Raw genomic sequence first — 10,619 nt, forward strand, 5'->3', positions numbered from 1 at the left:
CGGTCAAAAATAAACCGAGAAGCATGTTCTGCGCGAACACGGACAAAGGGCATGGGGCAGTTATCTTCCTCGTCGTTCCATCGTGCTTTTCGGGGTGCAGCATGTATTTCTAAGGAGCGCAAGGAGGGGCAAGACGAGACTAGGTGACAGGGAGTCGCGACCTGGTCAGTCGAGTTCTTGATGAAAGACTGGCACCAGGACGCAAGTTGGCCAGAGTCTGCAACGTTTTGAAGGAGCTGATAGTGTGTAAGTCCTACGCGCGAGAAGTGCGCCACTGCGATAGTGTAAGAACAGGCTGTTCGTGAAATTAAGCTCCTTAGGTTATTTATTTATTTTCTGTTTATTTATTTGTTTCTGGGTAGCCAGAATAGCTTTCGAACCACGGCCACCTCGAATACGGCTCAATAGTATGAATTCGTCGTAAACGTTTAATTTGGAACGGGAGACGAAGACAAGCTTCCGTAGAAGTGAAACGTGTCGTTTTGTTTTATTTTTGAGCATTGTGAAAATTTTCGCAATTTCACACTAGACTTTCTTTAAATATGTAATGTATGAGCTTTGTCTGTGTTTTCCTTTGAGAAGAGCCGACAGTTGAAAGATACGTTTTATGTAAACATTTAGTTTCGCGAGGTGTTAATTAAAGAGTAGTCAGGCTTTATTTTTTGTGAGTAAGCTGAAGGTCAATGTTATCGGTGAGAGGCCTATGGTAACGCACGTGAGTATTAGTTAACCTTCTTTATTTCCACAAGAGTTTTCGAAGTTTGTAAGGTTAAGCGCGTAGGTTTTCAGTAAGTGCATAACTTGCACTGAGAAGCGTTCTTAGTTTCTTTAGCGCGTGTCCTATGTGGACGGAAGGAAGCAGAATGTTTATGACTGGGTGGCTCGTGTGTATTGCGGGCGGCCGCGTTCTGACTTTTCTAGTAAGCGTGCCTCGAACTAGTTATTGTTTAAACGAACTAGCATTTGTTTAAGTGTTCTGTGGAGTCCGTAAGTTACGCAAGTATAGTTGCTCGTTTAAGGAATGTGTGCTGTATGAACTAGAGGAAGAAATGTGAGTAAGCGTGAGGAAACGTTTGCGTATGACGCCAGTACGCGTTCTGAATGGGGACCACAAAGCTAGCGCGATTGTGAATTACATACCTGTGGAGTTTACCAGACTGTTCAGTGGCTACAGTACGCGCGAAAAGTACGCCACTGCGTTAGGGTAAGAACAGGCTGTTCGTGAAATTAAGCTCCTTATGTTATGATCGAATATTCGTGGTTGAGAGCCTTCGGTTCAGTTGTGCGTAAAACTGTGCTCTTATGCAGCACGACCGTCAGATATGGTTGAACTCAGAGGGAACGTGAACGCTCGCTTTGGCGGCACAAAATTTTGGGGCCAAAATTTTGGGATTCGAAGTTGAGTGGCTTGCATTGAAATTTTGATAGGAAGCCTGGTGGGTTAACTGATCCCGGGCTTTTGCACGCTGAGTGGTATTGTGTTGCCGGGATCAACTCTTCTGTGCCGGTTGTTGTGAGATGGTTTAAGGCATTCCAAGGGCGCAGTTGTTGCGGAGAGCTAAACCGTATTCTTGCTCACCAGCCATTCTCTTCCTGCCCAGCGGTTGTCAGCACTAGCCAGTCGACATTTTCCGGGCCATGGAGGAGCTGTTACGATCGGCCTGCAGGGGTACTACTCTGCAAATATATCTCAGCCCACTGCAGTTGTTTCGATAGACTCGCGGGGGTGGCGTCCTTCAGAGAACCGGTGACGATGGCAACGCTAACCCACCATGCACTTCCTTCGGAGAACTGGAGACCACGGCAAAGTTAATTAACCATGCGCCTCCTCGTATCACCCAGCGGCATCCGCCAGGCTTGCCGTTCAGTGGCCTAGCCGGTCTGAGTATTGTTGGTTGATTCGCCGTCGCCTTCATGGTCTATTTGCAGCAAGAGAGCTACCCGGAAAAGGGTGCTTTGCGGTGCGTTTTTCCTAGGGCCCCAGGATTCGTCACAGTCTGCTCACACTAGTGGCAACTACCGGAGAAGTCAGCTCTGCAATTAAGAGGCGCCGGCTGGGGACAAGCGTGACAATCTGGCTACGAGGACCCACTCAGCTCAGTGGCTTCTGGGAATCCAAAGTGCGTACGTGAGCGTGTGAGCCCTCCCCGTCAAAGGCGGGTCGACTTCACCTCCAAAGAGTGTGGACGGTCTGATTGGACGAAGATTGCGCAGCAATTTTCCCTCACCTAGGGATCTAGGAAGGACAGAGTTTTTTAAAGCAGCTGTGTGCTCGACAAGCGGTGTGCTTGAAGATTTGTGCTCGTGTGGTGTGTGCTTCGTCTTTCGGGCTCCATTTGGGAGTCCTGCTAGACGGTTGAATCTCCTATCTCCTGTCGTAATGTAAATACTGTAAATAAATCACGCCCTCCTAGTTCTCGATGCGAGCAAGCTCGTCCCTACAACCACGTCCCAAGCGTGGGTGAGTTGGACGACAGGATGGGCCAGCTACCACATTGTTCATGCCTGACTACAACCCTCACAGTAAGCTGCCGCATCTTCGGCACGAAGTTCCTGATTGTTATCGGCTTCTCGAGCCTGTTCTGATGCCCGTGTTTCAGCAATGACATGGCGTAGACGCGCTCGTTCCCGGTTTTACTGGTGGCGTTGCTGATCGAAACCTGCCTGCTTCAAAGTAGTACGTATGACACGTGGGTTAGCCAATTCGGAGCCGAAAGAAACTGCTGCGTACTCAGCTGCGACGGAGAGCAATGACGTCACTACTGGCGCAGATAATCCAACGCCACCTAGATAGCACAAGGCGTCTCCACTCGTATCCATGACGTCATGTTACCTCGCCCGACTGCCGTAGAATCTATTGGGGTGCTCCAGAGCAGGGAACATAGATTTTGACGCCACCGCTCGCATCACACCAACATCGTCTGTGGAAATCTCCAGCCATGTAGCGCGACGACACGGAACGTAGTAAACAGGCCTTGTGTAATGTAGGTGGTGTTGGCTAATCGCGCGATCTCTTTCTTTCTTTCTTTTTTTTCCGCGCATGCGCATGGGGTTTCGCCTGAGGAGTTTTCGGCGTGCAGGCGACCGACAAACAGACGGACGGACGGATGGACTAATCCACTAGCCATATACAGCTTTGCTGTCGTAACCCACAATTCGACTCGATTGGCTTTTGAGCTTATAACGCAGAAAGTGACGCCGCAAGACGTCATGCGTACGGGTGTCAAAATCACACCTATGCACAAAGCATAGTTTTTTTTTTTGCACACCGAAGAAATCTTTCAACGTTGAGTGCTGGTCGCATCGTCGGACGCCAGGGCCATTGGCCAGCAGAGGCACATGAAGGGAGCTATATTACCTGGCGGTCGTAACTCAATATTTTGACTGAACAAGCCAAACAACAAGGAAGCACACCTCGCTAACGCCGCTCCGTCAGAGTTCATACAATTGTAGGCGTTGTTTATATAGGAGGGTACCACAGCGTGAAAAATGAACGTGGTAACATTTTGACGTATTAAGTGACATAAGTCATTTTGACATAAGCAATGAACTTTTCATCCCTTTGTAGCTGTACTCTCTGATTCGTTCTTGACTTCCTACATAATAGGCTAAAGTCTGCGTAAAGTCTGATTTTAGAAGCGATTTTTTCCTCAACGTTAATGTTGTAAATTAAAAATAAACGTTGACTCAAGACGGATCGCGGTGGAGCACCTGAGTTCACTGAGTATACTGACTACGCGAGAATGTTGATCCCCGTTAACAACAACTCTTTGAAAAGAACCTGTTAGATTAGTATACAACCACGTAAGAACATTAGAGGGTAAACCAGGGAAGGACAACTTCTGGCGAACGGACATAGGAGACCTTATGAGGTGCCTCCCGGAGATAAAGTTGTCCCTAGACACCCGTAGACTATTTTAAATTGAAGCAACATGCAAAGTACAACTTTGTTCTCGGCGGTGGCGTCCATTAAAAATATACAGAGTGCAGTAACAATTGAAATCATACCGCTTTGCTTGCAATAAAATTAAGCTCATTATCAAACTCACTCCCGGGTAACGTTACGTATTGTCTTCAAGTTTGTCGCTTGCAGATCACATATACATCTTGTAATACGTTAATACGAGTGTGATAATTTCCGCTCGCCATAACAAGTCTTATCGGCTGAGCAGGAAAGAAATTGTTTTTGGCCTCAAAAGTCAACATGTGTTCCTTTCCCTAGAAATAATTGTGCAGATCCCACGCACCAGGAAAACCGATGTTATGCGAAGCATATTGCAGGTGCCTGACTATCTAACAATGCTTTGGGTTCCGCAAAGAGATAACAGGCGGGTGTCAGAAGTCTGGAGTTAATTTTAAACCAGCCGCCTGAACGCTTCTTTAAAAGCGCGTGATTTTAACGCACACAACGCGTTGTGGGGCAGTAAAACAAGCGAAACCAGGGGAGGAACACTTGAAGATTTTATTCTAACAAATGACATATGCCTTTTAAACACTGGTGCTGCAGCCTACTGCTCCCTAGGAACAGGAGCTACGAGCTGTCTAGATCTGACGGTGCGCTCTCGAGCTCTCTTTGGAGATTTCCAATGGAGTGTTATCGATGATCCATATGGTAGTGACCATATGCCAGCTATCATTAATGATCAGCTGCTTTCCCTACAGTACCATTGAGATCGCCCCGTCGGAAACTCCGTCTTGCAGACTGACCCATCTTGACTCAAAAGTCCAGTCTGGATAACACTACAGCTGAGCTAACGATAGACGAAATTAATGAAAAGATTACGACCTCTATACTTGCTGCAGCAGAACAGAGAAGCCCACAATCCTCCGGCTTCTTGCGCAAAAAATTTCAATCCCGGCGGATGAATGAAGGTACAAAACTGAAAAAAAAACAAAGCGTGAGCTAATTTTTGTCGTATTATATATATTTCGACGATACCCAACAGAAAATAACCTCCTCTCTTTCGAAAAAACAAAAGAGAAAGCCAAGTACACACGCAGGGAAGCCAAAAGGCAATCAGGGAAAAACAATGTATCATCCATAAATAGGTCGATAACTTACGGAAGAATGTGGGATCAGGTTCATAAGTTTCGAACTGACTACACTCTGTACAAGATCCCCATACTTCACCTCCAGGTACGCAAACAAGTCTACCGGAACAAGCAGACATATTAGGGTAGCATTTCTATAACATATCAAGCTCAGTAACCTATTCTGCTGCATTTCAAAAGTATAAGCAATTCGCAGAAAAACTAAAGCTTCCGACCACAGCAAGCTGAGAGAGATCCTATAATGCTCCTTAAGCACTAGTCACTACTGTAAAAAAACAACGCCTGGTCCGGACAGGGTACATTAAACAATGGTCCCTCACCTATACCCTAAACAGTTGATACCTTGCTCCGTTTTTTAAACATAATTTGGGAAAAATGCCCAATGAGTGGAAAAAAGTCATTATAATTTCTTGGAAAGCATCCAACAACAGCAACCAGCTACAGACCTATAGCGCTCGCATACTGTCTTGCCAAGTCTTTTGAAGCCATTATAAACATCATATTGACATACGTCCTTGAAACCGAGAACCTGCTGGGTAACTATTAGTGTGCTTACAAGAAAGGTTGCTCTACGATAGCTCATCTAGTTCGGCTAGAACACGAGATACGCGCGGCCTTTCTACGCAAGCAATACTGTCTCACTGTTTTCGTCGATCTAGGAAAGGCGTACGACACAACATGGAGGTTTGGCATGTTAAGGGACTTAGGAGATTTAGGGATCCGCAGTAGAATACTCAAATGTCTAGCCGATTTCATGTCTGATCGGACATTCGAAGTGCGTTTCGAAATGGTGCTGTCACGCGTATTGACACAACGATGTGGGGCTCCCGCACCACAGGACGGCACGCACAAAGGTCGGCGCCATCACAGACGATGAAGCGCGTAACCTGCACGCTCTTCTTCTGGCCCGCCATTAAAGAGAAGCATCTATTTTGCAAGACTCCGTCTCGAATCTACGTTGCATTTTACTGGTGGAGGTGCGGAGTACATGCTACGACTCCCAGATCGAACACCGTCTACAAGCCCAGTACGAAGTCCGGTCGAGCTGACTCCTCCTGTTCCCGTACGGACTTGCCCTCGACTTAAAGGACTGGCACCTGAGCACGAGCCTCTACCCAATCAAGTCAGAAGGATGAGTACATCGCTTCCGTCTTCTTCCTTAACCACGCCGTCCTGCGGTGCGGGAGCCCCATATCATTGTGTCAGTATTGCTTCACGAAAACTGTCTGCCACAGGGATATGTATTAAGCACAACACTTCTTGTGGTGAAAATGAACTCCAAAAATAATGTAATTTCATCCTCTGTAATGCACGCATATGTGAATGATCAACAAATTGCCTGTCGTGCATCGAACCTGTCGACCTGTGAACGGCACTCACGCAGTTAACACCTGAAAACGGTTTTCCCTTCTCAACTGAAAATATTATTAGTGTTGTTTTTTCACAAAAGATAGGCCTAGAACCAGATCCCATCCTTAAGCTAGAGGAAGCCACACTACCGGTAAAACAAGAACACAAGTTTCTGGGTGTTCTGTTTGATAAAAAGTGCAACTTTCTCGCTGACATAAATAATCCTAAAATAAAGCGAACAATGCACTTCACATCCTCAAAGTCCTGCTCCGGAATCGCTGGGGCTCTGACCGTAAATTCTTCTAAATGTCTACCGCACTTTAGGACGAAGTATATTAGACTATGGTGGTATCATATATCGTTCAGCCAAAGAGTCTTACATGAGACGACTTACCTCAGTTCATAACCTTGGACTACGACTGGCAAGTGGTGCTACGGAAGATCACTTGTGCAGTTTATCATCATCATCATCATCATCATCATCATCATCATCATCAGCAGCAGCAGCAGCCTGGTTATGCCCACTGCAGGGCAAAGGCCTCTCCCATACTTCTCCAACTACCCCGGTCATGTACTAATTGTGGCCATGTTGTTCCTGCAAACTTCTTAATCTCATCCGCCCATCTAACGTTCTGCCGCCCTCTGCTACGCTTTCTTTCCCTTGGAATCCATTCCGTAACTCTTAATGACCATCGGTTATCTTCCCTCCTCATTACGTGTCCTGCCCATGCCCATTTCTTTTTCTTGATTTCAACTAAGATATCATTAACTCGCGTTTGTTCCCTCACCCAATCTGCTCTTTTCTTATCCCTTAACGTTACACCTATCATTTTTCTTTCCATAGCTCGTTGCGTCGTCCTCAATTTAAGTAGAACCCTTTTCGTAAGCCTGCAGGTTTCTGCCCCGTACGTGAGTACTGGTAAGACACAGCTGTTATAAACTTTTCTCTTGAGGGATAATGGCAACTTGCTGTTCATGATCTGAGAATGCCTGCCAAACGCACCCCAGCCCATTCTTATTCTTCTGATTATTTCAGTCTCATGATCCGGATCCGCAGTCACTACCTGTCCTAAGTAGATGTATTCCCTTACCCCTTCCAGTGCCTCACTACCTATTGTAACCTGCTGTTCCCTTCCGAGACTGTTAAACATTACTTTAGTTTTCTGCAGAATAATTTTTAGACCCACCCTTCGGCTTCGCCTCTCCAGGTCAGTGAGCATGCATTGCAGTTGGTGCCCTGAGTTACTAAGCCAGACAATATCATGAGCGAATCGCAAGTTACTAAGGCATTCTCCATTAACCATAACCAACCTTTATATATAAAGGTTGGTTATATTCCGCACATTTTTCTGTCACCTGATTGATAGTGTGAATATGGTCAATTGTTTAGTAGCCTTTACGGAATTCTGCCTGGTCCTTTGGTTGACGGAAGTCTAAGGTGTTCCTGATTCTATTTGCAATTACCTTAGTAAATACATTGTAGGCAACGCACAGTAAACTGATCGGTCTATAATTACTCAAGTCTTTGGCGTCCCCTTTCTTATGGATTAGGATTATTTTAACGTTTTTCCAAGATTCCAGTACGCTCCAAGTCATGAGGCATTGCGTATACAGGGTGGCAAGTTTCTCTAGAACAATCTGCAAACCATCCTTCAACAAATCTGCTGTTACCTGATCCTCCCCAGCTGCCTTCCCCTTTGCATAGCTCCCAAGGCGTTCTTTACTTCTTCCGGCGTTACTTGTGGGATTTCAAGTTCCTCTAGGCTATTCTCTCTCACATTATCGTCGTGGTTGTGACTGGTACTGTATAAATCTCTATAGAACTCCTCAGCCACTTGAACTATCTCATCCATATTAGTAATTATATTGCCGGCTTTGTCTCTTAACGCATACATCTGATTCTTGCCAATTCCTAGTTTCTTCTTCACTGCTTTTAGGCTTCCTCCGTTCCTGAGAGCCTGTTCAATTATATCCATATTATACTTCCTTATGTCAGCTGTCTTACGCTTGTTGAATAACTTCGAAAATTCTGCCAGTTCTATTCTAGCTGTAGGGTTAGAGGCTTTCATACACTGGCGTTTCATGGTCAGATCTTTCGTCTCCTGCGATAGCTTACTGGCATCCTGTCTAACGTAGTTACCACCGACTTCTATTGCGCACTCCTTAATGATGCCCATAAGATTGTCGTTCATTGTTTCAACACTAAGGTCCTCTTCTTGAGTTAAAGCCGAATACCTGTTCTGTAGCTTGATCTGGAATTCCTCTATTTTCCCTCTTACCGCTAACTCATTGATTGGCTTCCTATGTACTAGTTTCTTCCGTTTCCTCCTCAAGTCAAGGCTAATTCGAATTCTTACCATCCTATGGTCACTGCAGCGCACCTTGCCGAGCACGTCTACATCTTGTATGATGCCAGGGTTAGCGCAGAGTATGAAGTCTATTTCATTTCTAGCCTCGCCGTTCGGGCTCCTCCACGTCCGCTTTCGGCCATCTCGCTTGCGGAAGAAGGTATTCATTATCCGCATATTATTCTGTTCCGCAAACTCTACTAATAACTCTCCCCTGCTATTCCTAGTGCCTATGCCATATTCCCCCACTGCCTTGTCTCCAGCCTGCTTCTTGCCTACCTTGGCATTGAAGTCGCCCATCAGTATACTGTATTTTGTTTTGACTTTACCCAACGCCGATTCCACGTCTTCATAGAAGCTTTCGATTTTCTGGTCATCATGACTGGATGTAGGGGCGTAGACCTGTACAACCTTCATTTTGTACCTCTTATTAAGTTTCACAACAAGACCTGCCACTCTCTCGTTAATGCTATAGAATTCCTTTATATTACCAGCTATGTTTTTATTAATCAGGAATCCGACTCCTAGTTCTCGTCTCTCCGCTAAGACCCGGTAGCACAGGACGTGCCGGCTTTTTAGCACTGTATATGCGTCTTTTGGCCTCCTAACTTCACTGAGCCCTATTATATCCCATTTACTTCCCTCTAATTCCTCCAATAGCGCTGCTAGCCTCGCTTCACTAGATAATGTTCTAGCGTTAAACGTTGCCTGGTTCATATTCCAATGGCGGCCTGTCCGGAGTTTATACGTTTACTTTAATGAGCCTACTGTACAGCAGCCACGCGCACCTTACCCCGGTCTAGGGTAGCCAACCGGACGTTATTCTGGTTAACCTCCCTGCCTTGAACGTTTTTCTTTCCTCCTCCTCCTCCTTCGCTCCCCAGTGCCAGGGCGCAGACATCTTCATAAGCTGACACACCCGCACACACTGCGTACTGTGAGTGCACCGCCGCGAGACTGCGCGTGGCATTGTCGGCTATCAGGTCAGAACGGACACACGTAGGACGGCGGACCACATCGCGCATGCACGGACGGTGAGCTTAAGGTAACGTAGCCTGCTCTTATATGCGTATGTATTCTGTGTTTTACAGCGCAGCTGTATATGGCTAGCCGATTCGTCCGTCCGTCTATGTGTCGCCTGTACGCTGAGAAAATTCCTCAGGTAAAAGAAACCCCATGCGCATACGCGAAAAACGAAAAGAAAGAACCAATCGTGCCGGTCGCTCTGAGTGACGAATGACCTTCATGGCCATGGAGACAACGTGGCATGGCGGCGCTCCTTCGCTCCCATTGGAGGGCCGAAAAGCAAATAAAACGCAATAGCGTACCCACCATGCAATCGTCGATTTTCACGTCAACCTCGCGCGTCGCGACAACACGTCGATACTATCCTTCTTGTTGAAATGGATTGAAATTTAGTGCTACATGGGCGACAATGTACCGACCACGCGTCAGCGGTCGTTTGTAGATTAAACCTTTGGCAGAAAGTTGTCTACAGGGCAGCATAACCGATAGCGCTTTACCACAGCGACCACACAGCTATGGTCACTGTGGTAACGAATGAGACAAAACAAAGACGATAAAAACCGCGAAGTTACGTTTATTTGTCCTTATTCAATCAATATAATCAATATAGCAATCCTATAGCAATCAATGCGAATCAATATAGTTGTCGATATAGCCGTCCCAATAGAGTTTCACTGGTTATCCTTCTTCACGAAGTGTAAGGGCACAATTTTTTTTTAATTGTAAGATGCGTCCCATACAGTGAACACTTCCAGTGGGCTTGTTGGCACGCAAGCAACTAGAATGCCACAACGCAACCCTTTCTTCTCATGTAGGTAACCAATATTTGCTGTGTGCTTAAAT

The sequence above is a fragment of the Dermacentor andersoni genome, chromosome 8 (assembly GCF_023375885.2).
Source record: "Dermacentor andersoni chromosome 8, qqDerAnde1_hic_scaffold, whole genome shotgun sequence".
Classification (NCBI taxonomy): Eukaryota; Metazoa; Arthropoda; class Arachnida; order Ixodida; family Ixodidae; genus Dermacentor; species Dermacentor andersoni.